We start from the raw sequence: 21223 nt of genomic DNA on the forward strand, positions 1-21223 counted from the left end.
CGAGACGAGACGAGACGAGACGAGACGAGACGACTAAGGAATAAATTCGTGGTTACAAATCAAATTTGGAACTCTACACTCCTACACAACAATAGGCGGTGACGTATTTCAGAAATCACCTGCCGATTCGTACTGTTTTGTCGTTTTCAAAGTCTTCTTGGCAAACTTGGTTAGCACATTCTCCCTCAAACTGAGTTAATTATTGCATTTTCGTACCATTACAGAAGTTAAAAGGCTTAAGGAAGCATCTTTGTCACAACAGAATGGTAGTTTGAAAATTGGGTTGGCGACATAACAAAAAAAAAAACAGGAAGGGAGCCAACAGCACCCGGGTTTCCCAGGCGGTCACCCATCCAAGTACTAGCCGGGCCCGATGATATTTAACTTCGGTGATCGGACGAGAACCGGTTTTTTCATCATGGTATGGCCGTTGGCGCTCATCTAATGTAGGAGCACGGCAGAATTCGCGTTCGGCTTTTCTCCCAACACACAAAATGTTAGTTTTCGGCCGCATTTGACGAAAGCGCTTCCTTCCGCAACCGCCAGTTCCTCGAGGACGGCGCGGGGAAGCGCGCCCGGCGTCCCAGCAGAGTGACGGCCGAATTGGCGGGCGCACCGCCGCGTGTGTGAGACGCACTGCTGCTCGTTGCACCCCCTGTCATTCGCTGGGCGCGTGCAGCCTTCGACACTAGCGGAGGACGCATCTTGTCCCTGGTGTTCAGCGGAGGGCCTGTGCGGGGTGTGGCAGTGTCGTGCTGGAGGGCCCACTGGTAGCGATGTGGGCTTCCTCGCCTCGCCTCGCCTCACCTCGCCTCGCCGCGCCTCACACCAGGTGTCTGCGTAGTTTGCAGTGCATTCGCACCATTCCTATCCCTGTCCCTGTCCCCGTCCCGACTTGTCCCGACTTTGCTCGACTGCCGCTCGCTGCCGCTCGGGTCGTGGTCCATATGACAGCGCAAGCACGACAAACGTCTGCGGGACGAGACGAGACGAGACGAGACGAGACGAGACGACTAAGGAATAAATTCGTGGTTACAAATCAAATTTGGAACTCTACACTCCTACACAACAATAGGCTGTGACGTATTTCAGAAATCACCTGCCGATTCGTACTGTTTTGTCGTTTTCAAAGTCTTCTTGGCAAACTTGGTTAGCACATTCTCCCTCAAACTGAGTTAATTACTGCATTTTCGTACCATTACAGTAGTTTAAAAGGCATAAAGAAGCATCTTTGTCACAACAGAAAGGTAGTTTGAAAATTGGGCTGGTGACATAACAAAAAAAAACAGGAAGGGAGCCAGCAGTACCCGGGTTTCCCAGGCGGTCACCCATCCAAGTACTAGCCGGGCCCGATGATGCTTAACTTCGGTGATCGGACGAGAACCGGTGTATTCATCATCGTATGGCCGTTGGCGCTCATCTAATGTAGGAGCACGGCAGAATTCGCGTTCGGCTTTTCTCCCAACACACAAAATGTTAGTTTTCGGCCGCATTTGACGAAAGCGCTTCCTTCCGCTACCGCCAGTTCCTCGAGGACGGCGCGGGGAGGCGCGCCCGGCGTCCCAGCAGAGTGACGGCCGAATTGGCGGGCGCACCGCCGCGTGTGTGAGACGCACTGCTGCTCGTTGCACCCCCTGTCATTCGCTGGGCGCGTGCAGCCTTCGACACTAGCGGAGGACGCATCTTGTACCTGGTGTTCAGTGGAGGGCCTGTGCGGGGTGCGGCAGTGTCGTGCTGGAGGGCCCACTGGTAGCGATGTGGGCTTCCTCGCCTCGCCTCGCCTCTCCTCGCCTCACCTCGCCTCGCCTCACACCAGGTGTCTGCGTAGTTTGCAGTGCATTCGCACCATTCCTATCCCTGTCCCTGTCCCCGTCCCGACTTGTCCCGACTTTGCTCGACTGCCGCTCGCTGCCGCTCGGGTCGTGGTCCATATGACAGCGCAAGCACGACAAACGTCTGCGGGACGAGACGAGACGAGACGAGACGAGACGAGACGACTAAGGAATAAATTCGTGGTTACAAATCAAATTTGGAACTCTACACTCCTACACAACAATAGGCGGTGACGTATTTCAGTAATCACCTGCCGATTCGTACTGTTTTGTCCTTTTCAAAGTCTTCTTGGCAAACTTGGTTAGCACATTCTCCCTCAAACTGAGTTAATTACTGCATTTTCGTACCATTACAGTAGTTTAAAAGGCTTAAGGAAGCATCTTTGTCACAACAGAAAGCTAGTTTGAAAATTGGGTTGGCGACATAACAAAAAAAAAAACAGGAAGGGAGCCAGCAGCACCCGGGTTTCCCAGGCGGTCACCCATCCAAGTACTAGCCGGGCCCGATGATATTTAACTTCGGTGATCGGACGAGAACCGGTTTTTTCATCATGGTATGGCCGTTGGCGCTCATCTAATGTAGGAGCACGGCAGAATTCGCGTTCGGCTTTTCTCCCAACACACAAAATGTTAGTTTTCGGCCGCATTTGACGAAAGCGCTTCCTTCCGCAACCGCCAGTTCCTCGAGGACGGCGCGGGGAGGCGCGCCCGGCGTCCCAGCAGAGTGACGGCCGAATTGGCGGGCGCACCGCCGCGTGTGTGAGACGCACTGCTGCTCGTTGCACCCCCTGTCATTCGCTGGGCGCGTGCAGCCTTCGACACTAGCGGAGGACGCATCTTGTCCCTGGTGTTCAGTGGAGGGCCTGTGCGGGGTGCGGCAGTGTCGTGCTGGAGGGCCCACTGGTAGCGATGTGGGCTTCCTCGCCTCGCCTCGCCTCTCCTCGCCTCACCTCGCCTCGCCTCACACCAGGTGTCTGCGTAGTTTGCAGTGCATTCGCACCATACCTATCCCTGTCCCTGTCCCCGTCCCGACTTGTCCCGACTTTGCTCGACTGCCGCTCGCTGCCGCTCGGGTCGTGGTCCATATGACAGCGCAAGCACGACAAACGTCTGCGGGACGAGACGAGACGAGACGAGACGAGACGAGACGACTAAGGAATAAATTCGTGGTTACAAATCAAATTTGGAACTCTACACTCCTACACAACAATAGGCGGTGACGTATTGCAGAAATCACCTGCCGATTCGTATTGTTTTGTCGTTTTCAAAGTCTTCTTGGCAAACTTGGTTAGCACATTCTCCCTCAAACTGAGTTAATTACTGCATTTTCGTACCATTACAGAAGTTAAAAGGCTTAAGGAAGCATCTTTGTCACAACAGAATGGTAGTTTGAAAATTGGGCTGGCGACATAACAAAAAAAAAAACAGGAAGGGAGCCAACAGCACCCGGGTTTCCCAGGCGGTCACCCATCCAAGTACTAGCCGGGCCCGATGATATTTAACTTCGGTGATCGGACGAGAACCGGTTTTTTCATCATGGTATGGCCGTTGGCGCTCATCTAATGTAGGAGCACGGCAGAATTCGCGTTCGGCTTTTCTCCCAACACACAAAATGTTAGTTTTCGGCCGCATTTGACGAAAGCGCTTCCTTCCGCAACCGCCAGTTCCTCGAGGACGGCGCGGGGAAGCGCGCCCGGCGTCCCAGCAGAGTGACGGCCGAATTGGCGGGCGCACCGCCGCGTGTGTGAGACGCACTGCTGCTCGTTGCACCCCCTGTCATTCGCTGGGCGCGTGCAGCCTTCGACACTAGCGGAGGACGCATCTTGTCCCTGGTGTTCCGCGGAGGGCCTGTGCGGGGTGTGGAAGTGTCGTGCTGGAGAGCCCACTGGTAGCGATGTGGGCTTCCTCGCCTCGCCTCGCCTCACCTCGCCTCGCCACGCCTCACACCAGGTGTCTGCGTAGTTTGCAGTGCATTCGCACCATTCCTATCCCTGTCCCTGTCCCCGTCCCGACTTGTCCCGACTTTGCTCGACTGCCGCTCGCTGCCGCTCGGGTCGTGGTCCATATGACAGCGCAAGCACGACAAACGTCTGCGGGACGAGACGAGACGAGACGAGACGGGACGAGACGACTAAGGAATAAATTCGTGGTTACAAATCAAATTTGGAACTCTACACTCCTACACAACAATAGGCTGTGACGTATTTCAGAAATCACCTGCCGATTCGTACTGTTTTGTCGTTTTCAAAGTCTTCTTGGCAAACTTGGTTAGCACATTCTCCCTCAAACTGAGTTAATTACTGCATTTTCGTACCATTACAGTAGTTTAAAAGGCATAAAGAAGCATCTTTGTCACAACAGAAAGGTAGTTTGAAAATTGGGCTGGTGACATAACAAAAAAAAACTGGAAGGGAGCCAGCAGCACCCGGGTTTCCCAGGCGGTCACCCATCCAAGTACTAGCCGGGCCCGATGATGCTTAACTTCGGTGATCGGACGAGAACCGGTGTATTCATCATGGTATGGCCGTTGGCGCTCATCTAATGTAGGAGCACGGCAGAATTCGCGTTCGGCTTTTCTCCCAACACACAAAATGTTAGTTTTCGGCCGCATTTGAAAAAAGCGCTTCCTTCCGCAACCGCCAGTTCCTCGAGGACGGCGCGGGGAGGCGCGCCCGGCGTCCCAGCAGAGTGACGGCCGAATTGGCGGGCGCACCGCCGCGTGTGTGAGACGCACTGCTGCTCGTTGCACCCCCTGTCATTCGCTGGGCGCGTGCAGCCTTCGACACTAGCGGAGGACGCATCTTGTCCCTGGTGTTCAGCGGAGGGCCTGTGCGGGGTGTGGCAGTGTCGTGCTGGAGGGCCCACTGGTAGCGATGTGGGCTTCAACGCCTCGCCTCGCCTCGCCTCGCCTCGCCTCGCCTCGCCTCGCCTCACACCAGGTGTCTGCGTAGTTTGCAGTGCATTCGCACCATTCCTATCCCTGTCCCTGACTTTGCTCGACTGCCGCTCGCTGCCGCTCGGGTCGTGGTCCATATGACAGCGCAAGCACGACAAACGTCTGCGGGACGAGACGAGACGAGACGAGACGAGACGAGACGAGACGACTAAGGAATAAATTCGTGGTTACAAATCAAATTTGGAACTCTACACTCCTACACAACAATAGGCGGTGACGTATTTCAGTAATCACCTGCCGATTCGTACTGTTTTGTCCTTTTCAAAGTCTTCTTGGCAAACTTGGTTAGCACATTCTCCCTCAAACTGAGTTAATTACTGCATTTTCGTACCATTACAGTAGTTTAAAAGGCTTAAGGAAGCATCTTTGTCACAACAGAAAGCTAGTTTGAAAATTGGGTTGGCGACATAACAAAAAAAAAAACAGGAAGGGAGCCAGCAGCACCCGGGTTTCCCAGGCGGTCACCCATCCAAGTACTAGCCGGGCCCGATGATATTTAACTTCGGTGATCGGACGAGAACCGGTTTTTTCATCATGGTATGGCCGTTGGCGCTCATCTAATGTAGGAGCACGGCAGAATTCGCGTTCGGCTTTTCTCCCAACACACAAAATGTTAGTTTTCGGCCGCATTTGACGAAAGCGCTTCCTTCCGCAACCGCCAGTTCCTCGAGGACGGCGCGGGGAGGCGCGCCCGGCGTCCCAGCAGAGTGACGGCCGAATTGGCGGGCGCACCGCCGCGTGTGTGAGACGCACTGCTGCTCGTTGCACCCCCTGTCATTCGCTGGGCGCGTGCAGCCTTCGACACTAGCGGAGGACGCATCTTGTCCCTGGTGTTCAGTGGAGGGCCTGTGCGGGGTGCGGCAGTGTCGTGCTGGAGGGCCCACTGGTAGCGATGTGGGCTTCCTCGCCTCGCCTCGCCTCTCCTCGCCTCACCTCGCCTCGCCTCACACCAGGTGTCTGCGTAGTTTGCAGTGCATTCGCACCATACCTATCCCTGTCCCTGTCCCCGTCCCGACTTGTCCCGACTTTGCTCGACTGCCGCTCGCTGCCGCTCGGGTCGTGGTCCATATGACAGCGCAAGCACGACAAACGTCTGCGGGACGAGACGAGACGAGACGAGACGAGACGAGACGACTAAGGAATAAATTCGTGGTTACAAATCAAATTTGGAACTCTACACTCCTACACAACAATAGGCGGTGACGTATTGCAGAAATCACCTGCCGATTCGTATTGTTTTGTCGTTTTCAAAGTCTTCTTGGCAAACTTGGTTAGCACATTCTCCCTCAAACTGAGTTAATTACTGCATTTTCGTACCATTACAGAAGTTAAAAGGCTTAAGGAAGCATCTTTGTCACAACAGAATGGTAGTTTGAAAATTGGGCTGGCGACATAACAAAAAAAAAAAACAGGAAGGGAGCCAACAGCACCCGGGTTTCCCAGGCGGTCACCCATCCAAGTACTAGCCGGGCCCGATGATATTTAACTTCGGTGATCGGACGAGAACCGGTTTTTTCATCATGGTATGGCCGTTGGCGCTCATCTAATGTAGGAGCACGGCAGAATTCGCGTTCGGCTTTTCTCCCAACACACAAAATGTTAGTTTTCGGCCGCATTTGACGAAAGCGCTTCCTTCCGCAACCGCCAGTTCCTCGAGGACGGCGCGGGGAAGCGCGCCCGGCGTCCCAGCAGAGTGACGGCCGAATTGGCGGGCGCATCGCCGCGTGTGTGAGACGCACTGCTGCTCGTTGCACCCCCTGTCATTCGCTGGGCGCGTGCAGCCTTCGACACTAGCGGAGGACGCATCTTGTCCCTGGTGTTCCGCGGAGGGCCTGTGCGGGGTGTGGAAGTGTCGTGCTGGAGAGCCCACTGGTAGCGATGTGGGCTTCCTCGCCTCGCCTCGCCTCACCTCGCCTCGCCACGCCTCACACCAGGTGTCTGCGTAGTTTGCAGTGCATTCGCACCATTCCTATCCCTGTCCCTGTCCCCGTCCCGACTTGTCCCGACTTTGCTCGACTGCCGCTCGCTGCCGCTCGGGTCGTGGTCCATATGACAGCGCAAGCACGACAAACGTCTGCGGGACGAGACGAGACGAGACGAGACGGGACGAGACGACTAAGGAATAAATTCGTGGTTACAAATCAAATTTGGAACTCTACACTCCTACACAACAATAGGCTGTGACGTATTTCAGAAATCACCTGCCGATTCGTACTGTTTTGTCGTTTTCAAAGTCTTCTTGGCAAACTTGGTTAGCACATTCTCCCTCAAACTGAGTTAATTACTGCATTTTCGTACCATTACAGTAGTTTAAAAGGCATAAAGAAGCATCTTTGTCACAACAGAAAGGTAGTTTGAAAATTGGGCTGGTGACATAACAAAAAAAAACTGGAAGGGAGCCAGCAGCACCCGGGTTTCCCAGGCGGTCACCCATCCAAGTACTAGCCGGGCCCGATGATGCTTAACTTCGGTGATCGGACGAGAACCGGTGTATTCATCATGGTATGGCCGTTGGCGCTCATCTAATGTAGGAGCACGGCAGAATTCGCGTTCGGCTTTTCTCCCAACACACAAAATGTTAGTTTTCGGCCGCATTTGAAAAAAGCGCTTCCTTCCGCAACCGCCAGTTCCTCGAGGACGGCGCGGGGAGGCGCGCCCGGCGTCCCAGCAGAGTGACGGCCGAATTGGCGGGCGCACCGCCGCGTGTGTGAGACGCACTGCTGCTCGTTGCACCCCCTGTCATTCGCTGGGCGCGTGCAGCCTTCGACACTAGCGGAGGACGCATCTTGTCCCTGGTGTTCAGCGGAGGGCCTGTGCGGGGTGTGGCAGTGTCGTGCTGGAGGGCCCACTGGTAGCGATGTGGGCTTCAACGCCTCGCCTCGCCTCGCCTCGCCTCGCCTCGCCTCGCCTCGCCTCACACCAGGTGTCTGCGTAGTTTGCAGTGCATTCGCACCATTCCTATCCCTGTCCCTGACTTTGCTCGACTGCCGCTCGCTGCCGCTCGGGTCGTGGTCCATATGACAGCGCAAGCACGACAAACGTCTGCGGGACGAGACGAGACGAGACGAGACGAGACGAGACGACTAAGGAATATATTCGTGGTTACAAATCAAATTTGGAACTCTACACTCCTACACAACAATAGGCGGTGACGTATTTCAGAAATCACCTGCCGATTCGTACTGTTTTGTCGTTTTCAAAGTCTTCTTGGCAAACTTGGTTAGCACATTCTCCCTCAAACTGAGTTAATTATTGCATTTTCGTACCATTACAGAAGTTAAAAGGCTTAAGGAAGCATCTTTGTCACAACAGAATGGTAGTTTGAAAATTGGGTTGGCGACATAACAAAAAAAAAAACAGGAAGGGAGCCAACAGCACCCGGGTTTCCCAGGCGGTCACCCATCCAAGTACTAGCCGGGCCCGATGATATTTAACTTCGGTGATCGGACGAGAACCGGTTTTTTCATCATGGTATGGCCGTTGGCGCTCATCTAATGTAGGAGCACGGCAGAATTCGCGTTCGGCTTTTCTCCCAACACACAAAATGTTAGTTTTCGGCCGCATTTGACGAAAGCGCTTCCTTCCGCAACCGCCAGTTCCTCGAGGACGGCGCGGGGAAGCGCGCCCGGCGTCCCAGCAGAGTGACGGCCGAATTGGCGGGCGCACCGCCGCGTGTGTGAGACGCACTGCTGCTCGTTGCACCCCCTGTCATTCGCTGGGCGCGTGCAGCCTTCGACACTAGCGGAGGACGCATCTTGTCCCTGGTGTTCAGCGGAGGGCCTGTGCGGGGTGTGGCAGTGTCGTGCTGGAGGGCCCACTGGTAGCGATGTGGGCTTCCTCGCCTCGCCTCGCCTCACCTCGCCTCGCCTCGCCTCACACCAGGTGTCTGCGTAGTTTGCAGTGCATTCGCACCATTCCTATCCCTGTCCCTGTCCCCGTCCCGACTTGTCCCGACTTTGCTCGACTGCCGCTCGCTGCCGCTCGGGTCGTGGTCCATATGACAGCGCAAGCACGACAAACGTCTGCGGGACGAGACGAGACGAGACGAGACGAGACGAGACGACTAAGGAATAAATTCGTGGTTACAAATCAAATTTGGAACTCTACACTCCTACACAACAATAGGCGGTGACGTGTTTCAAAAATCACCTGCCGATTCGTACTGTTTTGTCGTTTTCAAAGTCTTCTTGGCAAACTTGGTTAGCACATTCTCCCTCAAACTGAGTTAATTATTGCATTTTCGTACCATTACAGAAGTTAAAAGGCTTAAGGAAGCATCTTTGTCACAACAGAATGGTAGTTTGAAAATTGGGTTGGCGACATAACAAAAAAAAAAAAACAGGAAGGGAGCCAACAGCACCCGGGTTTCCCAGGCGGTCACCCATCCAAGTACTAGCCGGGCCCGATGATATTTAACTTCGGTGATCGGACGAGAACCGGTTTTTTCATCATGGTATGGCCGTTGGCGCTCATCTAATGTAGGAGCACGGCAGAATTCGCGTTCGGCTTTTCTCCCAACACACAAAATGTTAGTTTTCGGCCGCATTTGACGAAAGCGCTTCCTTCCGCAACCGCCAGTTCCTCGAGGACGGCGCGGGGAAGCGCGCCCGGCGTCCCAGCAGAGTGACGGCCGAATTGGCGGGCGCACCGCCGCGTGTGTGAGACGCACTGCTGCTCGTTGCACCCCCTGTCATTCGCTGGGCGCGTGCAGCCTTCGACACTAGCGGAGGACGCATCTTGTCCCTGGTGTTCCGCGGAGGGCCTGTGCGGGGTGTGGAAGTGTCGTGCTGGAGAGCCCACTGGTAGCGATGTGGGCTTCCTCGCCTCGCCTCGCCTCACCTCGCCTCGCCACGCCTCACACCAGGTGTCTGCGTAGTTTGCAGTGCATTCGCACCATTCCTATCCCTGTCCCTGTCCCCGTCCCGACTTGTCCCGACTTTGCTCGACTGCCGCTCGCTGCCGCTCGGGTCGTGGTCCATATGACAGCGCAAGCACGACAAACGTCTGCGGGACGAGACGAGACGAGACGAGACGGGACGAGACGACTAAGGAATAAATTCGTGGTTACAAATCAAATTTGGAACTCTACACTCCTACACAACAATAGGCTGTGACGTATTTCAGAAATCACCTGCCGATTCGTACTGTTTTGTCTTTTTCAAAGTCTTCTTGGCAAACTTGGTTAGCACATTCTCCCTCAAACTGAGTTAATTACTGCATTTTCGTACCATTACAGTAGTTTAAAAGGCATAAAGAAGCATCTTTGTCACAACAGAAAGGTAGTTTGAAAATTGGGCTGGTGACATAACAAAAAAAAACTGGAAGGGAGCCAGCAGCACCCGGGTTTCCCAGGCGGTCACCCATCCAAGTACTAGCCGGGCCCGATGATGCTTAACTTCGGTGATCGGACGAGAACCGGTGTATTCATCATGGTATGGCCGTTGGCGCTCATCTAATGTAGGAGCACGGCAGAATTCGCGTTCGGCTTTTCTCCCAACACACAAAATGTTAGTTTTCGGCCGCATTTGAAAAAAGCGCTTCCTTCCGCAACCGCCAGTTCCTCGAGGACGGCGCGGGGAGGCGCGCCCGGCGTCCCAGCAGAGTGACGGCCGAATTGGCGGGCGCACCGCCGCGTGTGTGAGACGCACTGCTGCTCGTTGCACCCCCTGTCATTCGCTGGGCGCGTGCAGCCTTCGACACTAGCGGAGGACGCATCTTGTCCCTGGTGTTCAGCGGAGGGCCTGTGCGGGGTGTGGCAGTGTCGTGCTGGAGGGCCCACTGGTAGCGATGTGGGCTTCCTCGCCTCGCCTCGCCTCACCTCGCCTCGCCTCGCCTCACACCAGGTGTCTGCGTAGTTTGCAGTGCATTCGCACCATTCCTATCCCTGTCCCTGTCCCCGTCCCGACTTGTCCCGACTTTGCTCGACTGCCGCTCGCTGCCGCTCGGGTCGTGGTCCATATGACAGCGCAAGCACGACAAACGTCTGCGGGACGAGACGAGACGAGACGAGACGGAACGAGACGACTAAGGAATAAATTCGTGGTTACAAATCAAATTTGGAACTCTACACTCCTACACAACAATAGGCTGTGACGTATTTCAGAAATCACCTGCCGATTCGTACTGTTTTGTCGTTTTCAAAGTCTTCTTGGCAAACTTGGTTAGCACATTCTCCCTCAAACTGAGTTAATTACTGCATTTTCGTACCATTACAGTAGTTTAAAAGGCATAAAGAAGCATCTTTGTCACAACAGAAAGGTAGTTTGAAAATTGGGCTGGTGACATAACAAAAAAAAACAGGAAGGGAGCCAGCAGTACCCGGGTTTCCCAGGCGGTCACCCATCCAAGTACTAGCCGGGCCCGATGATGCTTAACTTCGGTGATCGGACGAGAACCGGTGTATTCATCATGGTATGGCCGTTGGCGCTCATCTAATGTAGGAGCACGGCAGAATTCGCGTTCGGCTTTTCTCCCAACACACAAAATGTTAGTTTTCGGCCGCATTTGACGAAAGCGCTTCCTTCCGCTACCGCCAGTTCCTCGAGGACGGCGCGGGGAGGCGCGCCCGGCGTCCCAGCAGAGTGACGGCCGAATTGGCGGGCGCACCGCCGCGTGTGTGAGACGCACTGCTGCTCGTTGCACCCCCTGTCATTCGCTGGGCGCGTGCAGCCTTCGACACTAGCGGAGGACGCATCTTGTACCTGGTGTTCAGTGGAGGGCCTGTGCGGGGTGCGGCAGTGTCGTGCTGGAGGGCCCACTGGTAGCGATGTGGGCTTCCTCGCCTCGCCTCGCCTCTCCTCGCCTCACCTCGCCTCGCCTCACACCAGGTGTCTGCGTAGTTTGCAGTGCATTCGCACCATTCCTATCCCTGTCCCTGTCCCCGTCCCGACTTGTCCCGACTTTGCTCGACTGCCGCTCGCTGCCGCTCGGGTCGTGGTCCATATGACAGCGCAAGCACGACAAACGTCTGCGGGACGAGACGAGACGAGACGAGACAAGACGAGACGACTAAGGAATAAATTCGTGGTTACAAATCAAATTTGGAACTCTACACTCCTACACAACAATAGGCGATGACGTATTTCAGAAATCACCTGCCGATCCGTACTGTTTTGTCGTTCTCATAGTCCTCTTGGCAAACTCGGTTAGCACATTCTCCCTTAAACTGAGTTAATTACTGCTTTTTCGTTCGATTACAGTAGTTTAAAAGGCATAAAGAAGCATCTTTGTCACAACAGAAAGGTAGTTTGAAAATTGGGCTGGTGACATAACAAAAAAAAACAGGAAGGGAGCCAGCAGCACCCGGGTTTCCCAGGCGGTCACCCATCCAAGTACTAGCCGGGCCCGATGATGCTTAACTTCGGTGATCGGACGAGAACCGGTGTATTCATCATGGTATGGCCGTTGGCGCTCATCTAATGTAGGAGCACGGCAGAATTCGCGTTCGGCTTTTCTCCCAACACACAAAATGTTAGTTTTCGGCCGCATTTGACGAAAGCGCTTCCTTCCGCAACCGAAAGTTCCTCGAGGACGGCGGGGGGAGGCGCGCCCGGCGTCCCAGCAGAGTGACGGCCGAATTGGCGGGCGCACCGCCGCGTGTGTGAGACGCACTGCTGCTCGTTGCACCCCCTGTCATTCGCTGGGCGCGTGCAGCCTTCGACACTAGCGGAGGACGCATCTTGTCCCTGGTGTTCAGCGGAGGGCCTGTGCGGGGTGTGGCAGTGTCGTGCTGGAGGGCCCACTGGTAGCGATGTGGGCTTCCTCGCCTCGCCTCGCCTCGCCTCGCCTTGCCTCGCCTCGCCTCGCCTCGCCTCACACCAGGTGTTTGCGTAGTTTGCAGTGCATTCGCACCATTCCTATCCCTGTCCCTGTCCCCGTCCCGACTTGTCCCGACTTTGCTCGACTGCCGCTCGGGTCGTGGTCCATATGACAGCGCAAGCACGACAAACGTCTGCTGGACGAGACGAGACGAGACGAGACGATACGAGACGACTAAGGAATAAATTCGTGGTTACAAATCAAATTTGGAACTCTACACTCCTACACAACAATAGGCGGTGACGTATTTCAGAAATCACCTGCCGATTCGTACTGTTTTGTCGTTTTCAAAGTCCTCTTGGCAAACTTGGTTAGCACATTCTCCCTCAAACTGAGTTAATTACTGCATTTTCGTACCATTACAGTAGTTTAAAAGGCATAAAGAAGCATCTTTGTCACAACAGAAAGGTAGTTTGAAAATTGGGCTGGTGACATAACAAAAAAAAACAGGAAGGGAGCCAACAGCACCCGGGTTTCCCAGGCGGTCACCCATCCAAGTACTAGCCGGGCCCGATGATGCTTAACTTCGTTGATCGGACGAGAACCGGTGTATTCATCATGGTATGGCCGTTGGCGCTCATCTAATGTAGGAGCACGGCAGAATTCGCGTTCGGCTTTTCTCCCAACACACAAAATGTTAGTTTTCGGCCGCATTTGACGAAAGCGCTTCCTTCCGCAACCGCCAGTTCCTCGAGGACGGCGCGGGGAGGCGCGCCCGGCGTCCCAGCAGAGTGACGGCCGAATTGGCGGGCGCACCGCCGCGTGTGTGAGACGCACTGCTGCTCGTTGCACCCCCTGTCATTCGCTGGGCGCGTGCAGCCTTCGACACTAGCGGAGGACGCATCTTGTCCCTGGTGTTCAGCGGAGGGCCTGTGCGGCGTGTGGCAGTGACGTGCTGGAGGGCCCACTGGTAGCGATTTGGGCTTCCTCGCCTCGCCTCGCCTCGCCTCGCCTCGCCTCCCCTCACACCAGGTGTCTGCGTAGTTTGCAGTGCATTCGCACCATTCCTATCCCTGTCCCTGTCCCCGTCCCGACTTGTCCCGACTTTGCTCGACTGCCGCTCGCTGCCGCTCGGGTCGTGGTCCATATGACAGCGCAAGCACGACAAACGTCTGCGGGACGAGACGAGACGAGACGAGACGAGACGAGACGACTAAGGAATAAATTCGTGGTTACAAATCAAATTTGGAACTCTACACTCCTACACAACAATAGGCGATGACGTATTTCAGAAATCACCTGCCGATTCGTACTGTTTTGTCGTTCTCAAAGTCCTCTTGGCAAACTTGGTTAGCACATTCTCCCTTAAACTGAGTTAATTACTGCATTTTCGTTCCATTACGGTAGTTTAAAAGGCATAAAGAAGCATCTTTGTCACAACAGAAAGGTAGTTTGAAAATTGGGCTGGTGACATAACAAAAAAAAACAGGAAGGGAGCCAGCAGCACCCGGGTTTCCCAGGCGGTCACCCATCCAAGTACTAGCCGGGCCCGATGATGCTTAACTTCGGTGATCGGACGAGAACCGGTGTATTCATCATGGTATGGCCGTTGGCGCTCATCTAATGTAGGAGCACGGCAGAATTCGCGTTCGGCTTTTCTCCCAACACACAAAATGTTAGTTTTCGGCCGCATTTGACGAAAGCGCTTCCTTCCGCAACCGCCAGTTCCTCGAGGACGGCGGGGGGAGGCGCGCCCGGCGTCCCAGCAGAGTGACGGCCGAATTGGCGGGCGCACCGCCGCGTGTGTGAGACGCACTGCTGCTCGTTGCACCCCCTGTCATTCGCTGGGCGCATGCAGCCTTCGACACTAGCGGAGGACGCATCTTGTCCCTGGTGTTCAGCGGAGGGCCTGTGCGGGGTGTGGCAGTGTCGTGCTGGAGGGCCCACTGGTAGCGATGTGGGCTTCCTCGCCTCGCCTCGCCTCGCCTCGCCTTGCCTCGCCTCGCCTCGCCTCGCCTCACACCAGGTGTTTGCGTAGTTTGCAGTGCATTCGCACCATTCCTATCCCTGTCCCTGTCCCCGTCCCGACTTGTCCCGACTTTGCTCGACTGCCGCTCGGGTCGTGGTCCATATGACAGCGCAAGCACGACAAACGTCTGCTGGACGAGACGAGACGAGACGAGACGATACGAGACGACTAAGGAATAAATTCGTGGTTACAAATCAAATTTGGAACTCTACACTCCTACACAACAATAGGCGGTGACGTATTTCAGAAATCACCTGCCGATTCGTACTGTTTTGTCGTTTTCAAAGTCCTCTTGGCAAACTTGGTTAGCACATTCTCCCTCAAACTGAGTTAATTACTGCATTTTCGTACCATTACAGTAGTTTAAAAGGCATAAAGAAGCATCTTTGTCACAACAGAAAGGTAGTTTGAAAATTGGGCTGGTGACATAACAAAAAAAAAACAGGAAGGGAGCCAACAGCACCCGGGTTTCCCAGGCGGTCACCCATCCAAGTACTAGCCGGGCCCGATGATGCTTAACTTCGGTGATCGGACGAGAACCGGTGTATTCATCATGGTATGGCCGTTGGCGCTCATCTAATGTAGGAGCACGGCAGAATTCGCGTTCGGCTTTTCTCCCAACACACAAAATGTTAGTTTTCGGCCGCATTTGACGAAAGCGCTTCCTTCCGCAACCGCCAGTTCCTCGAGGACGGCGCGGGGAGGCGCGCCCGGCGTCCCAGCAGAGTGACGGCCGAATTGGCGGGCGCACCGCCGCGTGTGTGAGACGCACTGCTGCTCGTTGCACCCCCTGTCATTCGCTGGGCGCGTGCAGCCTTCGACACTAGCGGAGGACGCATCTTGTCCCTGGTGTTCAGCGGAGGGCCTGTGCGGGGTGCGGCAGTGTCGTGCTGGAGGGCCCACTGGTAGCGATGTGGGCTTCCTCGCCTCGCCTCACACCAGGTGTCTGCGTAGTTTGCAGTGCATTCGCACCATTCCTATCCCTGTCCCTGTCCCCGTCCCGACTTGTCCCGACTTTGCTCGACTGCCGCTCGCTGCCGCTCGGGTCGTGGTCCATATGACAGCGCAAGCACGACAAACGTCTGCGGGACGAGACGAGACGAGACGAGACGAGACGACTAAGGAATAAATTCGTGGTTACAAATCAAATTTGGAACTCTACACTCCTACACAACAATAGGCGGTGACGTATTTCAGAAATCACCTGCCGATTCGTACTGTTTTGTCGTATCCAAAGTCCTCTTGGCAAACTTGGTTAGCACATTCTCCCTCAAACTGAGTTAATTACTGCATTTTCGTACCATTACAGTAGTTTAAAAGGCATAAAGAAGCATCTTTGTCACAACAGAAAGGTAGTTTGAAAATTGGGCTGGTGACATAACAAAAAAAAAACAGGAAGGGAGCCAACAGCACCTGTGTTTCCCAGGCGGTCACCCATTCAAGTACTAGCCGGGCCCGATGATGCTTAACTTCGGTGATCGGACGAGAACCGGTGTATTCATCATGGTATGGCCGTTGGCGCTCATCTAATGTAGGAGCACGGCAGAATTCGCGTTCGGCTTTTCTCCCAACACACAAAATGTTAGTTTTCGGCCGCATTTGACGAAAGCGCTTCCTTCCGCAACCGCCAGTTCCTCGAGGACGGCGCGGGGAGGCGCGCCCGGCGTCCCAGCAGAGTGACGACCGAATTGGCGGGCGCACCGCCGCGTGTGTGAGACGCACTGCTGCTCGTTGCACCCCCTGTCATTCGCTGGGCGCGTGCAGCCTTCGACACTAGCGGAGGACGCATCTTGTCCCTGGTGTTCAGCGGAGGGCCTGTGCGGGGTGTGGCAGTGTCGTGCTGGAGGGCCCACTGGTAGCGATGTGGGCTTCCTCGCCTCGCCTCGCCTCGCCTCGCCTCGCCTCGCCTCACACCAGGTGTCTGCGTAGTTTGCAGTGCATTCGCACCATTCCTATCCCTGTCCCTGTCCCCGTCCCGACTTGTCCCGACTTTGCTCGACTGCCGCTCGCTGCCGCTCGGGTCGTGGTCCATATGACAGCGCAAGCACGACAAACGTCTGCGGGACGAGACGAGATGAGACGAGACGAGACGACTAAGGAATAAATTCGTGGTTACAAATCAAATTTGGAACTCTACACTCCTACACAACAATAGGCGGTGACGTATTTCACAAATCACCTGCCGATTCGTACTGTTTTGTCGTTTTCAAAGTCTTCTTGGCAAACTTGGTTAGCACATTCTCCCTCAAACTGAGTTAATTACTGCATTTTCGTACCATTACAGTAGTTTAAAAGGCTTAAGGAAGCATCTTTGTCACAACAGAAATGTAGTTTGAAAATTGGGCTGGCGACATAACAAAAAAAAAAAACAGGAAGGGAGCAAACAGCACCCGGGTTTCCTAGGCGGTCACCCATTCAAGTACTAGCCGGGCCCGATGATGCTTAACTTCGGTGATCGGACGAGAACCGGTGTATTCATCATGGTATGGCCGTTGGCGCTTATCTAATGTAGGAGCACGGCAGAATTCGCGTTCGGCTTTTCTCCCAACACACAAAATGTTAGTTTTCGGCCGCATTTGAAAAAAGCGCTTCCTTCCGCAACCGCCAGTTCCTCGAGGACGGCGCGGGGAGGCGCGCCCGGCGTCCCAGCAGAGTGACGGCCGAATTGGCGGGCGCACCGCCGCGTGTGTGAGACGCACTGCTGCTCGTTGCACCCCCTGTCATTCGCTGGGCGCGTGCAGCCTTCGACACTAGCGGAGGACGCATCTTGTCCCTGGTGTTCAGCGGAGGGCCTGTGCGGGGTGTGGCAGTGTCGTGCTGGAGGGCCCACTGGTAGCGATGTGGGCTTCAACGCCTCGCCTCGCCTCGCCTCGCCTCGCCTCGCCTCACACCAGGTGTCTGCGTAGTTTGCAGTGCATTCGCACCATTCCTATCCCTGTCCCTGTCCCCGTCCCGACTTGTCCCGACTTTGCTCGACTGCCGCTCGCTGCCGCTCGGGTCCTGGTCCATATGACAGCGCAAGCACAACAAACGTCTGCGGGACGAGACGAGACGAGACGAGACGAGACGAGACGACTAAGGAGTAAATTCGTGGTTACAAATCAAATTTGGAACTCTACACTCCTACACAACAATAGGCGGTGACGTATTTCAGAAATCACCTGCCGATTTGTACTGTTTTGTCGTTTTCAAAGTCTTCTTGGCAAACTTGGTTAGCACATTCTCCCTCAAACTGAGTTAATTACTGCATTTTCGTACCATTACAGTAGTTTAAAAGGCTTAAGGAAGCATTTTTGTCACAACAGAATGGTAGTTTGAAAATTGGGCTGGCGACATAACAAAAAAACAAAAGGAAGGGAGCCAGCAGCACCCGGGTTTCCCAGGCGGTCACCCATCCAAGTACTAGCCGGGCCCGATGATGCTTAACTTCGGTGATCGGACGAGAACCGATGTATTCATCATGGTATGGCCGTTGGCGCTCATCTAATGTAGGAGCACGGCAGAATTCGCGTTCGGCTTTTCTCCCAACACACAAAATGTTAGTTTTCGGCCGCATTTGACGAAAGCGCTTCCTTCCGCAACCGCCAGTTCCTCGAGGACGGCGCGGGGAGGCGCGCCCGGCGTCCCAGCAGAGTGACGGCCGAATTGGCGGGCGCACCGCCGCGTGTGTGAGACGCACTGCTGCTCGTTGCACCCCCTGTCACTCGCTGGGCGCGTGCAGTCTTCGACACTAGCGGAGGACGCATCTTGTCCCTGGTGTTCAGCGGAGGGCCTGTGCGGGGTGTGGCAGTGTCGTGCTGGAGGGCCCACTGGTAGCGATGTGGGCTTCCTCGCCTCGCCTCGCCTCGCCTCACACCAGGTGTCTGCGTAGTTTGCAGTGCATTCGCACCATTCCTATCCCTGTCCCTGTCCCCGTCCCGACTTGTCCCGACTTTGCTCGACTGCCGCTCGCTGCCGCTCGGGTCGTGGTCCATATGACAGCGCAAGCACGTCAAACGTCTGCGGGACGAGACGAGACGAGACGAGACGAGACGACTAAGGAATAAATTCGTGGTTACAAATCAAATTTGGAACTCTACACTCCTACACAACAATAGGCGGTGACGTATTTCAAAAATCACCTGCCGATTCGTACTGTTTTGTCGTTTTCAAAGTCTTCTTGGCAAACTTGGTTAGCACATTCTCCCTCAAACTGAGTTAATTATTGCATTTTCGTACCATTACAGAAGTTAAAAGGCTTAAGGAAGCATCTTTGTCACAACAGAATGGTAGTTTGAAAATTGGGTTGGCGACATAACAAAAAAAAAAAACAGGAAGGGAGCCAACAGCACCCGGGTTTCCCAGGCGGTCACCCATCCAAGTACTAGCCGGGCCCGATGATATTTAACTTCGGTGATCGGACGAGAACCGGTTTTTTCATCATGGTATGGCCGTTGGCGCTCATCTAATGTAGGAGCACGGCAGAATTCGCGTTCGGCTTTTCTCCCAACACACAAAATGTTAGTTTTCGGCCGCATTTGACGAAAGCGCTTCCTTCCGCAACCGCCAGTTCCTCGAGGACGGCGCGGGGAAGCGCGCCCGGCGTCCCAGCAGAGTGACGGCCGAATTGGCGGGCGCACCGCCGCGTGTGTGAGACGCACTGCTGCTCGTTGCACCCCCTGTCATTCGCTGGGCGCGTGCAGCCTTCGACACTAGCGGAGGACGCATCTTGTCCCTGGTGTTCAGCGGAGGGCCTGTGCGGGGTGTTGCAGTGTCGTGCTGGAGGGCCCACTGGTAGCGATGTGGGCTTCCTCGCCTCGCCTCGCCTCACCTCGCCTCGCCTCGCCTCACACCAGGTGTCTGCGTAGTTTGCAGTGCATTCGCACCATTCCTATCCCTGTCCCTGTCCCCGTCCCGACTTGTCACGACTTTGCTCGACTGCCGCTCGCTGCCGCTCGGGTCGTGGTCCATATGACAGCGCAAGCACGACAAACGTCTGCGGGACGAGACGAGACGAGACGAGACGGGACGAGACGACTAAGGAATAAATTCGTGGTTACAAATCAAATTTGGAACTCTACACTCCTACACAACAATAGGCTGTGACGTATTTCAGAAATCACCTGCCGATTCGTACTGTTTTGTCGTTTTCAAAGTCTTCTTGGCAAACTTGGTTAGCACATTCTCCCTCAAACTGAGTTAATTACTGCATTTTCGTACCATTACAGTAGTTTAAAAGGCATAAAGAAGCATCTTTGTCACAACAGAAAGGTAGTTTGAAAATTGGGCTGGTGACATAACAAAAAAAAACAGGAAGGGAGCCAGCAGTACCCGGGTTTCCCAGGCGGTCACCCATCCAAGTACTAGCCGGGCCCGATGATGCTTAACTTCGGTGATCGGACGAGAACCGGTGTATTCATCATCGTATGGCCGTTGGCGCTCATCTAATGTAGGAGCACGGCAGAATTCGCGTTCGGCTTTTCTCCCAACACACAAAATGTTAGTTTTCGGCCGCATTTGACGAAAGCGCTTCCTTCCGCTACCGCCAGTTCCTCGAGGACGGCGCGGGGAGGCGCGCCCGGCGTCCCAGCAGAGTGACGGCCGAATTGGCGGGCGCACCGCCGCGTGTGTGAGACGCACTGCTGCTCGTTGCACCCCCTGTCATTCGCTGGGCGCGTGCAGCCTTCGACACTAGCGGAGGACGCATCTTGTACCTGGTGTTCAGTGGAGGGCCAGTGCGGGGTGCGGCAGTGTCGTGCTGGAGGGCCCACTGGTAGCGATGTGGGCTTCCTCGCCTCGCCTCGCCTCTCCTCGCCTCACCTCGCCTCGCCTCACACCAGGTGTCTGCGTAGTTTGCAGTGCATTCGCACCATTCCTATCCCTGTCCCTGTCCCCGTCCCGACTTGTCCCGACTTTGCTCGACTGCCGCTCGCTGCCGCTCGGGTCGTGGTCCATATGACAGCGCAAGCACGACAAACGTCTGCGGGACGAGACGAGACGAGACGAGACGAGACGAGACGACTAAGGAATAAATTCGTGGTTACAAATCAAATTTGGAACTCTACACTCCTACACAACAATAGGCGGTGACGTATTTCAGTAATCACCTGCCGATTCGTACTGTTTTGTCGTTTTCAAAGTCTTCTTGGCAAACTTGGTTAGCACATTCTCCCTCAAACTGAGTTAAATACTGCATTTTCGTACCATTACAGTAGTTTAAAAGGCTTAAGGAAGCATCTTTGTCACAACAGAAAGCTAGTTTGAAAATTGGGTTGGCGACATAACAAAAAAAAAAACAGGAAGGGAGCCAGCAGCACCCGGGTTTCCCAGGCGGTCACCCATCCAAGTACTAGCCGGGCCCGATGATATTTAACTTCGGTGATCGGACGAGAACCGGTTTTTTCATCATGGTATGGCCGTTGGCGCTCATCTAATGTAGGAGCACGGCAGAATTCGCGTTCGGCTTTTCTCCCAACACACAAAATGTTAGTTTTCGGCCGCATTTGACGAAAGCGCTTCCTTCCGCAACCGCCAGTTCCTCGAGGACGGCGCGGGGAGGCGCGCCCGGCGTCCCAGCAGAGTGACGGCCGAATTGGCGGGCGCACCGCCGCGTGTGTGAGACGCACTGCTGCTCGTTGCACCCCCTGTCATTCGCTGGGCGCGTGCAGC

General features: G+C 54.8%; 22 non-coding genes across 22 annotated transcripts; all 22 read right to left on the bottom strand.

Moving 5' to 3' along the window:
* Positions 1 to 316: 316 nt before the first annotated feature.
* Positions 317 to 435, bottom strand: LOC126156102 (5S ribosomal RNA). Its single transcript, XR_007533514.1, has one exon. It is a non-coding gene; the product is annotated as a 5S ribosomal RNA (ribosomal RNA).
* An 860-nt stretch (positions 436 to 1295) lies between these two features.
* On the bottom strand, positions 1296 to 1414 carry LOC126156137 (5S ribosomal RNA). Its single transcript, XR_007533546.1, has one exon. It is a non-coding gene; the product is annotated as a 5S ribosomal RNA (ribosomal RNA).
* Positions 1415 to 2281: 867 nt separating this feature from the next.
* LOC126156131 (5S ribosomal RNA) lies at positions 2282 to 2400 on the bottom strand. Its single transcript, XR_007533540.1, has one exon. It is a non-coding gene; the product is annotated as a 5S ribosomal RNA (ribosomal RNA).
* Positions 2401 to 3266: 866 nt separating this feature from the next.
* On the bottom strand, positions 3267 to 3385 carry LOC126156103 (5S ribosomal RNA). The gene has a single exon (XR_007533515.1). It is a non-coding gene; the product is annotated as a 5S ribosomal RNA (ribosomal RNA).
* Positions 3386 to 4245: 860 nt separating this feature from the next.
* LOC126155953 (5S ribosomal RNA) lies at positions 4246 to 4364 on the bottom strand. Its single transcript, XR_007533375.1, has one exon. It is a non-coding gene; the product is annotated as a 5S ribosomal RNA (ribosomal RNA).
* Positions 4365 to 5220: 856 nt separating this feature from the next.
* LOC126156132 (5S ribosomal RNA) lies at positions 5221 to 5339 on the bottom strand. The gene has a single exon (XR_007533541.1). It is a non-coding gene; the product is annotated as a 5S ribosomal RNA (ribosomal RNA).
* Positions 5340 to 6206: 867 nt separating this feature from the next.
* On the bottom strand, positions 6207 to 6325 carry LOC126156106 (5S ribosomal RNA). Its single transcript, XR_007533517.1, has one exon. It is a non-coding gene; the product is annotated as a 5S ribosomal RNA (ribosomal RNA).
* Positions 6326 to 7185: 860 nt separating this feature from the next.
* On the bottom strand, positions 7186 to 7304 carry LOC126155954 (5S ribosomal RNA). The gene has a single exon (XR_007533376.1). It is a non-coding gene; the product is annotated as a 5S ribosomal RNA (ribosomal RNA).
* An 850-nt stretch (positions 7305 to 8154) lies between these two features.
* LOC126156107 (5S ribosomal RNA) lies at positions 8155 to 8273 on the bottom strand. The gene has a single exon (XR_007533518.1). It is a non-coding gene; the product is annotated as a 5S ribosomal RNA (ribosomal RNA).
* Positions 8274 to 9136: 863 nt separating this feature from the next.
* LOC126156108 (5S ribosomal RNA) lies at positions 9137 to 9255 on the bottom strand. Its single transcript, XR_007533519.1, has one exon. It is a non-coding gene; the product is annotated as a 5S ribosomal RNA (ribosomal RNA).
* Positions 9256 to 10115: 860 nt separating this feature from the next.
* Positions 10116 to 10234, bottom strand: LOC126155955 (5S ribosomal RNA). Its single transcript, XR_007533377.1, has one exon. It is a non-coding gene; the product is annotated as a 5S ribosomal RNA (ribosomal RNA).
* An 860-nt stretch (positions 10235 to 11094) lies between these two features.
* Positions 11095 to 11213, bottom strand: LOC126156079 (5S ribosomal RNA). Its single transcript, XR_007533492.1, has one exon. It is a non-coding gene; the product is annotated as a 5S ribosomal RNA (ribosomal RNA).
* Positions 11214 to 12078: 865 nt separating this feature from the next.
* LOC126155956 (5S ribosomal RNA) lies at positions 12079 to 12197 on the bottom strand. Its single transcript, XR_007533378.1, has one exon. It is a non-coding gene; the product is annotated as a 5S ribosomal RNA (ribosomal RNA).
* Positions 12198 to 13062: 865 nt separating this feature from the next.
* On the bottom strand, positions 13063 to 13181 carry LOC126156076 (5S ribosomal RNA). The gene has a single exon (XR_007533489.1). It is a non-coding gene; the product is annotated as a 5S ribosomal RNA (ribosomal RNA).
* An 860-nt stretch (positions 13182 to 14041) lies between these two features.
* LOC126155957 (5S ribosomal RNA) lies at positions 14042 to 14160 on the bottom strand. Its single transcript, XR_007533379.1, has one exon. It is a non-coding gene; the product is annotated as a 5S ribosomal RNA (ribosomal RNA).
* Positions 14161 to 15026: 866 nt separating this feature from the next.
* LOC126156022 (5S ribosomal RNA) lies at positions 15027 to 15145 on the bottom strand. The gene has a single exon (XR_007533439.1). It is a non-coding gene; the product is annotated as a 5S ribosomal RNA (ribosomal RNA).
* Positions 15146 to 15976: 831 nt separating this feature from the next.
* LOC126155934 (5S ribosomal RNA) lies at positions 15977 to 16095 on the bottom strand. Its single transcript, XR_007533357.1, has one exon. It is a non-coding gene; the product is annotated as a 5S ribosomal RNA (ribosomal RNA).
* Positions 16096 to 16953: 858 nt separating this feature from the next.
* On the bottom strand, positions 16954 to 17072 carry LOC126156085 (5S ribosomal RNA). The gene has a single exon (XR_007533498.1). It is a non-coding gene; the product is annotated as a 5S ribosomal RNA (ribosomal RNA).
* Positions 17073 to 17933: 861 nt separating this feature from the next.
* LOC126156080 (5S ribosomal RNA) lies at positions 17934 to 18052 on the bottom strand. The gene has a single exon (XR_007533493.1). It is a non-coding gene; the product is annotated as a 5S ribosomal RNA (ribosomal RNA).
* An 842-nt stretch (positions 18053 to 18894) lies between these two features.
* Positions 18895 to 19013, bottom strand: LOC126156109 (5S ribosomal RNA). Its single transcript, XR_007533520.1, has one exon. It is a non-coding gene; the product is annotated as a 5S ribosomal RNA (ribosomal RNA).
* An 860-nt stretch (positions 19014 to 19873) lies between these two features.
* Positions 19874 to 19992, bottom strand: LOC126156138 (5S ribosomal RNA). Its single transcript, XR_007533547.1, has one exon. It is a non-coding gene; the product is annotated as a 5S ribosomal RNA (ribosomal RNA).
* Positions 19993 to 20859: 867 nt separating this feature from the next.
* LOC126156133 (5S ribosomal RNA) lies at positions 20860 to 20978 on the bottom strand. Its single transcript, XR_007533542.1, has one exon. It is a non-coding gene; the product is annotated as a 5S ribosomal RNA (ribosomal RNA).
* Positions 20979 to 21223: the final 245 nt, after the last annotated feature.

This window comes from Schistocerca cancellata, unplaced genomic scaffold (genome assembly GCF_023864275.1).
Source record: "Schistocerca cancellata isolate TAMUIC-IGC-003103 unplaced genomic scaffold, iqSchCanc2.1 HiC_scaffold_1102, whole genome shotgun sequence".
NCBI lineage: Eukaryota > Metazoa > Arthropoda > Insecta > Orthoptera > Acrididae > Schistocerca > Schistocerca cancellata.